Here is a 16290-nt window from a genome sequence, read left to right on the forward strand (position 1 = left end):
ACCACTGAACCATGATTTTAGTTGTCATATAGTGTTGTATCATATGGACCTGCCATCCCTCCCCAGTGTGTGGATATGTTGGAGTACTCACCCCAGCATTTGGAGAGGAAAGGGCTGCCAAAAAAGCCCTTAGGAAGGGTTAGATTCCTGCTCTCTCAAGCCCCAAGGATGCAACGTCATTCTGTAAATGACTCTCAGACTTTGAAATCTAATGGAGTTTGTCCTGCAGGTTTTAGGAATTGTTTTGGTCCCTTAAACCCTGTTTTCCTTTCAGTTTCTCCTTATGGCAATGGAAATGTTTATCCTATGAATGTCGCTCCTTTGTATATTGGAAGCACATAATTTGTTCTAAGTTTACAGGTCCACAGTCAGAGGGGAATTTTGCTTTTGGACAGACCACACCTGTAACTGATTTAATGGGATCTTGTACTTAACTATTGTTACTGAAATGATTTAAGTTTTTGTGATATTGTGATGGGATGAATGTATTTTGTATATGGAAAGATCATGTTTTTCTGGGGTCCAGGGGGTGGAATGTACCGGTTTGTATATATTGTGTCCCCCAGAAAAAGCCATGTTCTTTGATGCAATCTTGTTGGGGCAGACATGTTAGCAGGGATTAAGTTGGAACATTTGGATTAGGTTATTTCCATGGAAATATGCCCTAACCAACTGTGGGTGATGACTCTGATTGGATAATTTCCATGGAGGTGTTACCCCACCTATTCAGGGTGGGTCTAAATTAAATCACTGGAGCCATATAAATCAGCTGACAAACAGAAGGAACTCAGTGCAGCTGAGAGTGACATTTTGAAGAGGAGCTACAGCCGAGAGGGACACTTGGAAGAAAGCACAGGAGCTGAGAGAGGAACTGCAGTTTACAGAGACATTTTGGAGACGGCCTTTGAAAGCAGACTTTTGCTCCGGAGAAGCTCAAAGAGGACAAATGCCCCAAGAGCAACTGAGAGTGACATTTTGGAGAGAAGCTGCAGCCTAGAGAGGAACGTCCTAGGAGAAAGCCATTTTGAAACCAGAGCTTGGAGCAGATACCAGCCATGTGCCTTCCCAGCTAACAGAGGTTTTCTGGGCACCATTGGCCATCTTCCAGCGAAGGTACCTAATTGTTGATGACTTACCTTGGATGCTTTATGGCCTTAAGACTGTAACTGTGTAGCCAAATAAACCCCCTTTATAAAAGCTGAACCATTTCTGGTGTTTTGCATTCTGGCAGCGTTAGCAAACTAGAACAGTGGTTGTCACTGATAGAGTTATGAACTATTTTTTTTAATTAAATTCAGTTTTACTGAGATGTAGTCACATACCATACAATCATCCATGGTGTATAATCAACTGTTCACAGTACCATCATATAGTTATGCATTCATCACCCAATCAATTTTTGAACACTTTATAAACTATTTTTTAAATAAACTTTAAACTTTAGAATAGTTTTAGATTCATGGAAAAGTTGCAAAGATAGTACAGATGGTACAGAGTTCCCATAAAGCCCACACCCATTATTATTAACATTGTGCATTAGTATGGTTTGTTTTTTACAATGAATGGACCAATATTGACATTATTATTGACTAAACTCTGTACTTTATTTAGATACTCCTTAGTTTTTACCTAATAACCTTTTTCTATTCCAGGATCCCATCATTTAGTCACCAGGCCTCCTTTAGTTTCTCTTGGCTCTGATAATTTCTCAGACTTTTGGAGTTCCATTTATTGCCAACCAAAAAGTAACCTAGCAAGTTGAGAAAGTTAAAGAGTCTCCTAGAAGTAGGTCATTTCCTTCCTTGACCCTGGTACCAAAACTGCCTCATTCAGGAAACAAAAATTGATAATTGGTTGGAATGTGTGAGAATAAGTTATTCTCTTTTTGAAGTAAAAATTGGAGGAGGGGATAAGAAATAAAATAGTTAAAGCAAACATTTTTCTTTTACTGTTAGAACCTAACCTGAATAATGGAAATAGAGAGATCAAAATTGAGGGAAAGACCATGTATAAGCTTTAACCCGTCAATGTAGGCATCCAGCAGCAGGCCAGGCAACAAAGCTTGTCCACTGCAGATTTACAGACTTTACAACCTGTTACCACTTACAGAACACTGTTGCTTACAGTATCATTTCTTAGTTGATATTCACGATGAGACTAGAGGTTAGCCAGGAATGGCAATGGCACCACATCCTAGGACAAGAAAATGAGAGTCCAGAGAAGCTGAGCTTTTATCCAAGTTTATGCAACACGGGAGGTTGGGAGAGAGATCAGTAACACCCCCGTTCTCCTCCCCCAAACCCTTAATCTGCCACCAATATGAATTTTTCCCATCCTTTTTTGCATATGTTTTGTTTTTCTGCCAGCTGAGTCCATGTCTTACCCAGTTTCTAGCACCATTCTTGGCACATACATATTTTGAGTTGAGCACTTCAATACCATCTTCTAAATTCTAATGCCTTGGATCCTCACAGTCAGAGAACAAAGCATGCCCTTCTCAAGAAGACCTCCACACCCCCTGCCCATCCTGCCTCCCACCGCCTCCTGGGCCGAGCCTGCCTGGGTTCCATCTCTGCATGGGCTCTTGCCTTCTGTCTCCCTGGAGCCTGTGCTGTGGGCAGCCTCTCCCTATTTTCTCAGTCACTGTTCCATGCTCAGCAAACAGCCCTTTCTCTGTGCCTCCACCTCCAAAGAAGTACCAAACGGCTCCCATCTACCTTCCCACAATATTTGTTCTTATTTCTATGCTAGTATTAATCACATGAAAGTCCAGCTGGTATTCATGCACGCTCTCCCCATGCATGAACTCAGATGGATTCTGAGTTCTTTATAGTAAGAACAGTCCTAGCCATCTGTAAACCCAGCCCCAGACAGACCCTCTCCTCATCCCACCTTAGTAATAGAAATTGTACAATGAATGAGAAATGAGTGCTGTTTGCAATGGATAGAAAGATCTCATTGAAGGTTGATGAGGAAGTAAGTATTCAGCTGGAGAATATACCTGGAAAAACTAACAAGGTAAATAATATGATGGCTTTCATTTTTTCAATGCCTTTATTTATTTAAGGCTGAACCACCTAAAGTTGCTGAGGCAGTGAACCACAGCAGATCCAGGATGGCTCCAGAGCTGCCTCCTCCAACCCCTTGTGCACACCATCCCTCTCCCTCCTTCTCTAGCCCTGAATGGGGTTCCCAAAAAGGAGGGCTCAGCAAAAACAGGGCCCCTTCCTGCACTCCCACAGCACTTTGTGTGTCTGTGTTCTGATCTTGGAGTTAGCACAGGTGTTGTCTCAATGGCTTTGTGCCTCTTGAGCTCCAGGAGGCCCATGGCACTGACTCTGACACTTGCAGCAAAGCCTGGCACATTAGTAGTCATCGATATTTTTTTGATCAGTGCAGGAATAAATGAGCAGGGCTTGTGACTGCCCCTTCTCTACTGAAGGCAGCTCCCCTCTTCCAGTTCTGCTCAAGGCTTTACCCTCAGCATCCTCTTCTTACCCTTTTGTCATTTCCATCCCTTTTGGGTGCTGTATGTGTATGTGTGTGCATGTATGAGTGTCTGTGTGTGGTGTATGTAAGTGTATGTATCTGTGTTTGTATGGGTTTGTACGTGTGTGTGTGTGTGTGTGTGTGCATGTGCACATTTGGATGAGTAAGTTATCTCAAGGCAGCTTAGGAAAATAAAAACATAAGGAATAGCTATTTTTATAAGGACTGAGACCTCAGTTCTGCAGAATGCAAGCCCCCACACAGAGCCAACCAAGCAATCCAACAAGCTTCTCACGTCTGCATCAAACGGCACGCACAGTTTTCCAGTTTGGAGGAGTATCTGATAATGATTGTGTTTTTAATTCTTGTTTTATCCTACATCCCCTGTTGCTAATGGGAGAGAAAGGCAGTGGGAGTGTGCAGTCCCTGGAACCACTCATAACTTGTTTATACATGCTGACGTGATGGTGCACAAGCACAAATGCCTGAGGCATAGCCTGCTGAGTGCCAGTTCCCAAACTCGGGAGGGCAGAGCCACAGTGCTCTTACAAACGGAAAATTAACCAAGTAAAAGGGACATTCTCATGAATGGGTAAACAGAACATGGCTGTTTTCACCCCTAATTCCCTTAGGAAAAACTGGTTATAGTCCTTGAATAGAGGTTGATGGTAATTCAAAGACTGAGAAAACAAGCAAGTTAATAAATTCATTAATAGGGAACATTGCTCTCATTAGACAAAAAAGTAACAGCCTTTGTTATTACAGTTTAATTAGATAAATAAGGTACTCTCTCAGGAGGGATAAAAGACCATAAATAAAAAGATGAACTGGAATTCTTATATATAACATTTACTCAGATTTTTCCTAGCTGCTCTGTTTATGATTCAAAAACATTTAACAAGCTGAAAAACTAGTAGAAAATGTACTTACCTTTGCTCTGAAGCAGGAACTTTGTGGCCAAGATGACTGAGAACAAGTGAGCTTTGAAAGTGAAGCAAATGGACCTTGGTCCCTGAAGTGCCTGGAACGCATGCATCATTTGGGGAGACAGCTCACTTGTTATCCTAACCTTGAACAAACGTCATATGAAATGAGCTGAATATTTCTGATAATGTGATGTTAAAGAGAGAGTAAGAAACAAAGTAAGACAATTTCCATGGGTTCAGCTACTTGAGGTTTTTCCCAAAGTTTATGACAATAACTGGCAGATTATGTAACCGTGATCTTATTTTATCTTTGTTTTAGAGTTGCATTTAGTTTGGGGACTAGGGAATTAAATAAACTTGTTTTTAGGGAACGGTTTTGGAAGAATTTTTTTTTTCTAAATTCCCGGTAAACTTCTCAAGACCTCTTGCAAACATTTGGCTCATTAATCTCCTTATGAAGAAGGGAATAAACCCATTATCCCTATTTCACAAGATTAAATAATGAGACAGAGGGAATTGTGTACTCAAGGGCACTCAATGGATCATGGCCAAGGCAAGAATACCCTGGAGCTCTGCCAGCCTCCCTGTTGTAAAACCTCACAGAAATTACATCAACAGCACCATAGGAAGCAGAGATTTTGGGTGCAATATGGTTTGTTTTCTGTTTCCTGAGGCTTGCAGGATAGGGATACCGAATGCTTAAATATGTAATTGGCCCAAGTTTTGGAATGGACCTGGGTCATTGGGGCTGAGTTCAAACTAGAGGCAGGTTCTGAAAATATCAGTCCAGCCCCAAGCTCAGAGATGGTGTCCATATGTGGATGGACTGGGAAGTCTTAGGATGGAGGCCAGAGTCTCACATCCCAGGTGGAGAAACACCTATAAGATGCCCTCCCTCTGGCCCACCCCTGAGGTCAGCACATTCTCAAGGGCATCATGGACCCAGGGCCCTTCCAGGGTTATGTCCAAGCAACGTGCTCTGGAGTGGAATCAGGTTACTCCCCAGCCCCTTTTCCCTTACCAGAGTTACATGATTGAGACAGCATACAGAAAATCACCATTTGTGTTACCTAGAAAAGAAGAGACAGCTTGTCCTCAACCCCATCCTCCCAGCAGCCACAGAACCTTTGCCAAAGATCTGTAGGTGTGATTATCTCATTGGAAGGACAGTTGGCAGGCCCCAGGGAATGGGGCATCAGGCAGGCCGGAAGATGGTGGGGGTGTCTGGAACATGGGATGCCCTTTGGGGAGAGAAGGCCAGCCTCAACAGGTACCCTCCGTGCAGAGACCTGGGCAGCTCAGGAAGCCACTGGAGGCTGCCAGCTGTAGTCTAGGAGAGGTCCCAATGGGTTTCAGGGAAGGAGAAGTTGGCCTAACGGTTTGGCTAAGCCCTTGGAAAGAATAGCTTTTGCTATTTTAGTTCTTCCTCTTTCTTTGGCTCATCTCCCTCCAATTTTGAAAGAAAAGAGGGCTACTCCCTCTTTCCTTCCTAGGAAGGAATAGAGCAGAAATGGCTTGGGATTTAGACAGAAGACATGGGTTCTAACTCTGCTTGGGCTCCGGGTCCCCGTTTCTTTGGGTGAAGTGGGCTGTTGCAAGGATTAAATGAGATCAAGTGTATGAAACTGCTTTAGAAATTTTAATGTCATATACTAACATCTGGAAAACTTAGCCTGGAAAATTATTGTAATAGTGATCATTTTTAAGAGATAGCTCAGCTGTGGGGAAATTCATTCAGCACATGGACATTTAAAAGACTTACAAGCTGAGATGTTTGTAGATTGACATCTACTATGGGTGAATAACTGCAGCATGCACTCCATCACCTCCTGTTCTCCCTGTCTCTGTGAGAGGTAGGACAGGAAAAGGGAATTTAGGGAGCATGCAAGGAGCTCCCTTGTGCAACATTTTTTTCTCTTCTCACACAATCCAACAATTCAGTCCATTTCTTCTGCTCTTCAACAACCCCATCATTCTATGTGTCTCCTCTCCCTAATAGAAATGTTCAAGAAGTTTCAAGAGGGAGACCCAGGGGACAGAGCAATGGGGGAGGGATCTGGGGTGGGGAACAGAAAGTGGAAAGAAGAGTGAGGGGCAGGGATCTGTCTTTCAGGGCTGAGGGGCCATTCCATCCCCACACTCACAAGACATTTATAGGAAGAGTGTATTTCCTGTGCATGAGCACTGTCACTGTTGCACATGGGTTACAGATGTTGACATTTGATCTTCACAGCAATGTGTGAGGTGAGCTTCTAGCCCCATTGACAGAGGAGGTTCAGGGAAATTCAGTGACTAGCTGGTTGCCCAGGTAGTCAGAGGGGCAGCTGGGGCAGGGAGCTGGTTGGTCAGACTCCAGAGCTGTGCTCGCAGCCGCTGTGAGGAAGAGAGCATGTGATGTGGCAGGTTTGCTTTCTTTTCACCAAGGTTGGTGTGGTTCTTATCATGTCCTCTTCATCATCAGTGCTGAGGTTAGAGAGTTTGTCTGTGGCCACATCCTGTGAGCACTTACATTTCATTTTAACGGTGATGAGAAGCCACTACGGTTTAGGCAGAGGAGTTCACACCCGATTCATGTTTTAAAAGTCTAACCTACTACATTTGAGTTAGTTCACCAACATCTGGTCTTCCCTGAGGAATTTCAGATGTGTATCTGAGACATGAGTATGACCTGGGGGCTGCCTGAGAGACACACCCAAGAGTTAGAGGGTCCCAGACCCATCTACCTCCCACCCATGAAACTAGAGGAAGCAGTTTTCTTACATTTCCTATTTTGACCCCACATCCAGTCTTAAAGGGTTCACAAATATTGTAATTCACTGGTATTGTACCTCTGTTTGCACAGAGCCAGCAATACCAATTGGCACAGAGTTGGTGTTCAATAAAAATTCTTGTTCCATTCCTGCCTGTTTTCATCAGGCCTTTCTGCTTTCACATGTGTTAGCTCCTTTGTGCTCCTACCAGCTTCATGCCTGGGTCCCTGAATGACTGCGTGGAGCATCACCCACTGACCTACACTGAACATACAGTGAGGAGTAAACCTTTGTGTGCTAAGCCACCAACATTTTGGTGTTAATTTGTTAGCACAACTTGGCTTGCTCTATTCTAACTAATACATTGCCAGTTAATGTTGTTTTAAGGATCAAATAAGTTAAAACTAATAAAGCATTTAGAGTGGCACCTGGCATATAGTGAGTGCTTTATAAGAGCTCATTAAACTAAATACAAAGAGAAGGGGGGCTCAGTGAGGACATAGGGGTAAATAAAGCCACCACAATTTGGATCATGAAAAACCTTATATGTCATAGAAGAGAATTTGAGTTTTAATTGGAGGAATGTATTAAAAGTAGGTAAATATTTTGGCAGTGTTGTTGTCTGTGTGGAGTGGGCAGAGACTAAAGGCAGTGTCTTGCCCATAGCAAATGCTTAATGATTACAAGCCTTTGTTGTTTTATTATTGTACTTTAATTGCAGGAGTTCCCTGACTGAAGTGCTAGATGGTAGAGCAGGGAGTGATTTCAGTAGTGCAAGTTAATGAGTGAAGGTAACTACCAAGACAGTTATAAGGATCAAATTTTATTGGATTTGGAAAGGGAGGTGTACCAGTTTGTATATATTATGTCCCCCAGAAAAAGCCATGTTCTTTGATGCAATCTTGTAGCGGCAGACATATTAGTGTTGATTAAGTTGGAATGTTTGGATTAGATTGTTTCCATGGAGATGCACCCCACCCAACTGTGGGTGATAACTCTGATTAGATAATTTCCATGGAGGTGTGGGTCTGACCATTCAGTGTGGGCATTGATTAGTTTAGTAGAGCACTATATAAGCTTAGATAGAAGGAGCAAGCTTGTTACAGCCAAGAGGGACACTTTGAAGAACACACAGGAGCTGAGAGAGGAACTGCAGTTTACAGAGACATTTTGGAGACAGCCTTTGAAAGCAGACTTTTGTTCTGGAGAAGCTAAGAAAGGACAAATGCCCCAAAAGCAACTGAGAATGACATTTTGAAGAGGAGCTGTGGCCTGGAGAAGAACATTCTGGGAGAAAGCCATTTTGAAACACAACCTGGGAGCAAGCAGATGCCAGCCACGTGCTTTCCCAGCTAAGAAAGGTTTTCTGGATGCCATTGGCCATCCTCCAGTGAAGGTACCCAATTGTCAATGTGTTACCTTGGACACTTTATGGCCTGAAGATATAACTGTGTAACCAAATAAACCCCCTTTTATAAAAGCCAATTCATCTCAGTGTTTTGCAGTCTGATAGCATTGGCAAACTGGAACAGATTTTGGTACCAGAAGTGGCATGCTGCTGTGCTTGCAAATACCGAACATGTTGGAGTGGCTTTTTAAATGGATAAGGGGAAGATTCTGGAAGAGTTGTGAGGAGCTCGACAGAAAAGGCCTAAATTGCTTTGAAGAGACTGTTGGTAGAAATATGGACTCTAAAGATAATTCTGATGAGGACTTGAGCAGAAATGATGAATGTTTTGTTGCAAACTGGAAGAAAGGTGATCCTTGTTTTAAAGTGGCAGAGAATTTGGCAAAATTGAGTCCTGGTGTCAGATGGAAGGAAGAATTTGAGGGTGATTAGCTGGGATACTTGGCTGATGAGATTTCAAAACTAAAATCTGTGTATATAGCATGGCTTCTCCTTGCAGCTTATAGTAAAATGCGAGTGGAGAGAGAAAAACTTAGAACTGATCTCTAGGGTTCAAAGAAACCAGAAACTGATGGTTTGGAAAATTCTGGGCTTCCAGGGGATGGAACCCCAGAAGCTATAGCCCCATGTGAGGATTTACCAAACATGGAAACTGAACACCATTTCAGTTCAATCCAAGATTGGAAATGGAGTTATCCAGAAAGGATTTGTGGAAAGTCCCATTGTCTGATAGCTTTGACCCCTGCATGCTTCATGCCAAGCCAATGAGATGTTTGAGAGAACTCTATAACTGGAGCCATGGCCAGTCTGGACTGGAGGGGACACGGGGACAAATTGAAGGAAAAATGTCTTCAAAGACAGAGACGTGAAGATTGAGGTCTGAAGTCAAGAAGTCTTGGGCAGAGAGAATGGAGCAGCCCACACAAATGGAAAGAGTGAGTTTGCTTCAGAGGTTGAGGGCAGGCATTCCGCCTCAATGCTTAGGAAGAGTGTTGCCACCTCAGGCCTCAGAGAGGGTGGATCACATTCCCTGTGGATTGGGGGGAGCTTGGCTGTCACCCCACTATTTGGAGAGGGTAGAGCCTTTGCCCCAGAGAGACAGAGTCTGGGTGGCACCCCAATGTTTGAGGAAGGTGGGGCCGAAAAGGTGGTCTCCCCAATGTGTGAATATGTTGGAGCACTCACCCCAGCATTTAGAGAGAAAAGGGCTGCCGTGAAAGCCTTTGGAAAGGTTTGGACTCCCACTCTCTCAAGCCCCAAGGATGCAAAGTCATTCTGTAAATGAGTCTCAGATTTTGAAATCTAATGGAGTTTGCCCTATGGGTTTTAGGAACTGTTTTGGTCCTTTAAACCCTGTTTTCTTTCAGTTTCTCCTTACAGCAATGGGAATGTTTACCCTATGACTGTCCCTCCTTTGTATATTGGAAGCAGATAACCTGTTCTAAGTTTTACAAGTACAAAGCCCAAGGGAAATGTTGCTTTTGGACAGACCATGCTTGTAACTGATTCTGAGGGGATCTTGTACTTACCTATTGTTACTGAAATGATTTAAGTTTTTGTGATATTGTGATGGGATGAACGCATTTTGTATATGGAAATATCATGTTTTTCTGGGGTCCAGGGGGTGGAATGTACCAGTTTGTATATATTATGTCCCCCAGAAAAAAACGTGTTCTTTTATGCAGTCTTGTAGGGGCAGACATATTAGTGTTGATTAAGTTGGAACATTTGGATTAGATTGTTCCATGGAGATGTGCCCCACCCAACTGTGGGTGATAACTCTGGATAATTTCCATGGAGGTGTGGCCCTGACCATTCATTGTGGGCCTTGATTAGTTTGCTAGAGCAATATAAGCTCAGATAGAAGGAGTGAGCTTGCTACAGCCAAGAGGGACACTTTGAAGAATACACAGGAGCTGACAGAGGAACTGCAGTTTACAGAGACATTTTGGAGACAGCCTTTGAGAGCAGACTTTTGCTCTAGAGAAGCTAAGAGAGGACAAATGCCCCAAAAGCAAGTGAGAGTGCCATTTTGAAGATAGGCTGTAGCCTAGAGAGGAACATTCTGGGAGAAAGCCATTTTGAAATGCCACCTGGGAGCAAGCAGGTGCCAGCCTCATGCTTTACGAGCTAAGAAAGGTTTTCCAGATGCCATTGGCCATCATCCCATGAAGGTACCCAATTGTCAGTGTGTTACCTTGGACACTTTATGGTCTTAAGATGTAACCATGTAACCAAATAAACCTCCTTATATAAAAGCCAATCCATCTAAATATTTTGCAATATGGCAACACTGGCAAACTGGAACAGGGGGCCTGGTAGTGGTAGTTGTTTTTTAGTTTAATTTACTTATACAGTTTTACTGAGATATATTCACATACCCTATACTCATCCACGGTGTACAATTAATTGTTCACAGTACCATCACATAGTTGTGCATTCATCACCAAAATCAATTTTTGAACATTTTCATTACTCCAAAATAAATAAATAGATAAATAAGTAAATAAGTAAATAAATAAATAAAAGCCAGAATAAAAATACAAGTATTGAAGGACACCTAAAACATCCCATCCTCCACCCCCTTATTATTCATTTTCTTTTTGTTACCATTTTTTACTCATCCGTCCAAACGCTGGATAAAGAGGGTTTGAGCCACAAGGTTTTCATGACTGCACAAGCACACTGTGTAATTTACATAGCTATACAATCATCTTCAAAAAATCAAGGCTACTGGGTTGAAGTTCAAGAGTTTCTGGTATTTCTTTCTAGTGATTCTAATACACTAAAAACTGTAAATGGATATCTATATAACACATAAGAATAACCTCCAGAATGACCTCTCAACTCTATTTGAAATCTCTTAGCCACTGAAACTTTATTTTGTTACATTTCTATTGCTCCTCTTGGTCAAGAAGTCTTTCTCAATCCGATGATACTGGGTGCAAGTTCATCCTCGGGAGTAATGTCCCACATTGCCAGGGAAATTTATACCCCTGGGAGTCATGTCCCATGTAGAGGGGAGGGCAGTGAGTTTACTAGCTGAGATGGCTTAGAGAGAGAGGCCACATCTGAGCAACAAAAGAGGTTCTCTGGGGGTGACTCTTAAGGAACAATTATAAGTAGGATTAGCCTCTCCTTTGCAGTAACAAGCTTCATAAGGCAAGGCCCAAGAATGAGGGTTCAGCCTTCTAAATTGGTAGCCTCTAATGCTTGTGATTTCCTAGGTGGAGAAGTTTAATATTTCCCAAATTTCCACCAGTCCCTCAAAAGAACTTTGCAAATACATTTTTATTCTCTGCCCAAATTACTTTGGGATGTATGGGGGTTTCATACTAACCTATACAAACCAACTAGATCTTACTCCCTATTCAAAGGTATTTATGATGTTTGAGTAAACTGACCATACAAATTAAATTATCTGGTGTGCTGCAGAAAATATAGATTTTTGCAGCAAATAAACATATCTTCCCTTTGTCTCACAAAAATTTGAAGTTTTAAAACACAGTCAATATCATCCTTTACCCTTTAGTCTGACCTGCCTTAGTCCTAACCAGATCTCATTCACATCTCAAATAGAATTCTGAACTCTTTTTCAGCTTTTTTAAACAGTCGCTCTATGGGATAATAGTGACATTCATAGCTGCCAAACTTTAGCTCTGAGTCTCCGGTGTCACACAGATACTCAAATTTCTAGAGACAGACCAGGTTATACACAAAGAGCTCAGCATCTAAGAATTTAGAGATAACCATTACAACTCAGGAAAAGATGTGACTGCTGTAAGAGCTTACAATCTATGGGTGGTAGTTGTTTTTGAAATATGGATTTTTACCTTAGCCCCACTGTGTGAAGGGTGTACATTAGGGCTGGGGAAGTAACAACCGCAAAGTGAAGGAGGGTCACAGAGGCAACCTGGTAGGAATCTGGTTAGAGCTGGAAGTACATTGCACTTATTCATTTCGGTACAGCCATCCTTATTTCATAGATGAAGAAGATGATGCCAAAAGGCTGACTTGCCAAAGGTCAAGTGGCTATTTGGTTGTAGATGAAGAATTTTCTAACACCTTGCCCACCTTTCTCCTTTTTTTCAAGCAGCTCACATTAGTGGTCTTTCCCTTCTTTTTCTTCTTCAAGTAATGCTTAATTCTTCTGCCTTCTTTCATTTCATCATAATAATACTTTTTTTATTCTCTTCATGAACTTTTCATGTATTTCCATATAGCTCCCAAGTTATGGGGCTCCAAGTTAGATGCTGAAACAGTTAGGGTCCTGACAGGAAATGGATGGCTCATCAAATTAGATTCCCTGAGTAGAGTTTAATATAGGGACTATTCTAGAACACCATAAGGAGGGAGCAGGTATAGCTTTAGGACAGACAAGCCCTAGGTCTGAAAAGGGGAGCAGAGGAGGTGTTTACTGGACTTGGAGAGGGCTTGGGCCATGGGCTGTGACCTTGAGTTGAGGGTCATGGACAGCCTGGGGTGACCCTTCTCCCTCTCTGTCATCTTCTGCTCCTCTCCTCATTGGTTTAATCCAACTAGAAGTGGGAAGGCAAGTCAATTCCTGATCTGGTCCATACCAGTCAGTCTCCCAAGCACTGGGCTGGGGAAAGGGGAGAAAGAGGATCTGGGGGCAAATGGGAGAATTTCTGCACAGACACACCCCACACACAAGCCACCCAGAGAGGGTTTGCAGAGACCATCCTGTGCTCCCCACATGGTGCATATCAAGGCTGGGTGCTGAGTCCTGCATCAACTTCTTAGCTTAGGTCCTACATTGCTGGATCCTTGGGTTGCTGTTCTCAGACTCCTCCATGCTGTTAAGCAATGTTCAGTGTTTCTAGTCTTGGTTTTCATTAGGCACAGCAGACAGATTCTGTAACAAGAACACTTAGGGCAATCCTGAAAGTTTAACATCATGCATAGTGCTTGAGTAGTCTGTAGCTGGAGAGAGGCATTTTATGCTTTTGGATGAAACATGAAGATTAGGATTCTGTTCCTTTGTGCTTAAAAGACACAGCTTCCTAGAATGCTCCCTTTAGTGCTTGTCCTAATTATCTAAAATGTTTTTCTTAGCACATGTCTTCACCAGGGAGAGCCTGCATATATCAGAAATCTGTGTAACCACAGTCCATATTCATGTAAGTTCTGCTTTGTTAATTTAAATGGAAAAAGTATTAGGTTCTAAAATTTTGGAAAGAAAAGGAAATGCTAGTAAATCTTCTGATTTTGTATTGGACGTGCTGTTAATTGTAGGTTTTGGAGCTGCCTCTAAGAGTGAAAAATTAGGCATTTGGCTTTGTTTCAAAGCAAGTCCATATGGACAGGGCAATTGGCTATTATTTTTAAAAAAATATTTTTTATTGAAATTGTTCACAAACCATACAATTATCCAAAGATCCAAAGTGTACAATCAATTGCCCATGATACAGCTGTGCATCCATCACCACAGTTAATTTTTTCAATTTTTAGAACATTTTCATTACTCCGGAAAAGAAATAAAGACAAAAAAAGGAAACTCAAATCCTCCCATACCCCTAGCCACCCCCCTTCCATTATTGATTCATAGTTTTGGTATACATTTGTTACTGTTGATGAAAGAATGTTAAAATACTACTAACTGTAGTATATAATTTGCAATAGGTGTATATATTTTTTCTTATATGCCCCTCTATTATTAACTTCTAGTTATAGTGTCATACATTTGTTCTAGTTTATGAGAGAGATTTCTAATATTTGTACAGTTAATCACAGACATTGTCCACCACAAGATTCACTGTTTTATATATTCCCATCTTTTAACCTCCAACTTTCATCTGGTGACATACATGACTCTGAGCTTACCCTTTCCACCACCTTCACACAGCATTCAGCATTGTTAGTTATTCTCACAGCATGCTACCATCACCTCTGTCCCTTTCTATTCTGTTTGGGGTATGCTACACTTCTTGGATCCATAATTTTATGTCTTTCATAAGAGATGGGAAATTTTCATTGATTATTTCCTCTATTATTGCTTCTGCCCCTTTTCCCTTCTCTTCTCCTTCTGGGACACCAATGACATGTACATTCCTGCATTTCATTTTGTCCTTAAGTTCCTGGTGATGTTGCTCATATTTTTCCATTCTTTTCTCTATCTGTTCTTTTTTGTGTAGGTGTTCAGGTGCCTTGTACTCCAGTTCCTGAGTGTTTTTTCTGCCTCTTGAGGTCTGCTGTTGTATGTTTCCATTGGGTCTTTCATCTCTTACATTGTGCCTTTCATTTCCATAGATTCTGCTAGTTGTTTTTTCAAACTTTAGATTTCTACCTTATGTATGCGCAGTGTTTTCATTATATGCTTCATCTCCCTTGCCATATCTTCCCTAAACTTTTTGAATTGATTTAGTATTGGCTGTTTAAATTCCTGTATCTCAGTTGAAGTGTAAATTTGTTTCTTTGACTGGGCCATAACTTTGTTTTTCTTAATGTAGGCTGTATTTTTCTGTTGTCCAGGCATCTGGTTTCCTTGGTTACCCCAATCAGGTTTTCCCAGACCAGAATGGGTGCAGGTCTTAGAATAAGGCAATAGTATCATGTCTGTCTGAGAGTGGGTCTTAGAAGATTGGTGCACCCTGTAAGGCCTCAAGTCACTGTGCTTTTCTGCCCAGCAGGTGGCACCTGTCAGCCTGTAGCTCCAGACTGGTGTAAGGAGGTGTTGCCCATGGCTGCTTTCCCCCAGGCTCTAGGGTCAGGTTCTGAATGGAGGGTGGGTAGTAGAGCTTGGCCCCACCTTCTTCCTCTTAGTGAAGATACCCCCACTAGGGAGAAATCATTAGCATTTGAGTAGGCTCTCTGCCTGTTCTACCTCCACCCTTGTCTGGTTCAGAGCACTGGGAATTGAAAATGGCTGAGACTTTCTCCATTGAGCCAAAAAGGGACAGAAAGCCCCTTTCAGGGCCAGTCTGCAGCCACCCTCCATCTCTCCAAGGTCAGTCATCACCAAAAGCCTCTGTCTGCTTGTTGGGGATTCATAGCTTGTATTGAGCAGTCCACACTTGTTAATTAAAACCCCAGTTGGAGCTCAGCTGAGCTATATTTGCTTGCACAGATGGTGCTGCTCTCTAGTACCATGAGGCTTTGTAGCTCAGGCCATTGGGGGAGGGGGCTCCTGGTTTGGATCCATAGTTTTTACTTACAGATTTTTTGCTGTGATCTTGGGCATTCCTCTCAATTCAGGTTGGTGTATGATGAGTGGACAGTTGTCCCCTCTCCCCCTGAAGTTATTCCAGATCATTTGCTTGCTGTTCCTGGTTGTTTATTAGTTGTTCCAGGGTGACAAACTAGATTCCATTCCTCTCTATGCCACCGTCTTCTTCCATCTTCTGCTATCACTTAAAGAAAAACCTTTAATACACTCTAGACTCCCAGAACTGGAAAGGCACCCAGGGATCCTTTGGTCTAAATACTTAGATTTGCAGATAAAGAAACTGAGGTCTGGTTGGGAGTGGTGGTGGGTGTGACATCCCTCAAGGTCATGCAGAAGCTTGAATACCTGCCTTAGATACCTCCCATGGGTCTCAAGTGAGCCCCAGACTTCTCTATCCTTCTCTGTGATGTAAGTATTAAATTACTCTAGTCTCATTCTGTGATCCTGCTGGAAATCCAGCTCCTCGTTTGATTCCTGCTGGGGATTTCATTACCACTGTTCTCCTGTTCCTGCTGTTCTGGCCTCTTACCT

This window comes from Choloepus didactylus, chromosome 16 (assembly GCF_015220235.1).
Source record: "Choloepus didactylus isolate mChoDid1 chromosome 16, mChoDid1.pri, whole genome shotgun sequence".
NCBI lineage: Eukaryota > Metazoa > Chordata > Mammalia > Pilosa > Megalonychidae > Choloepus > Choloepus didactylus.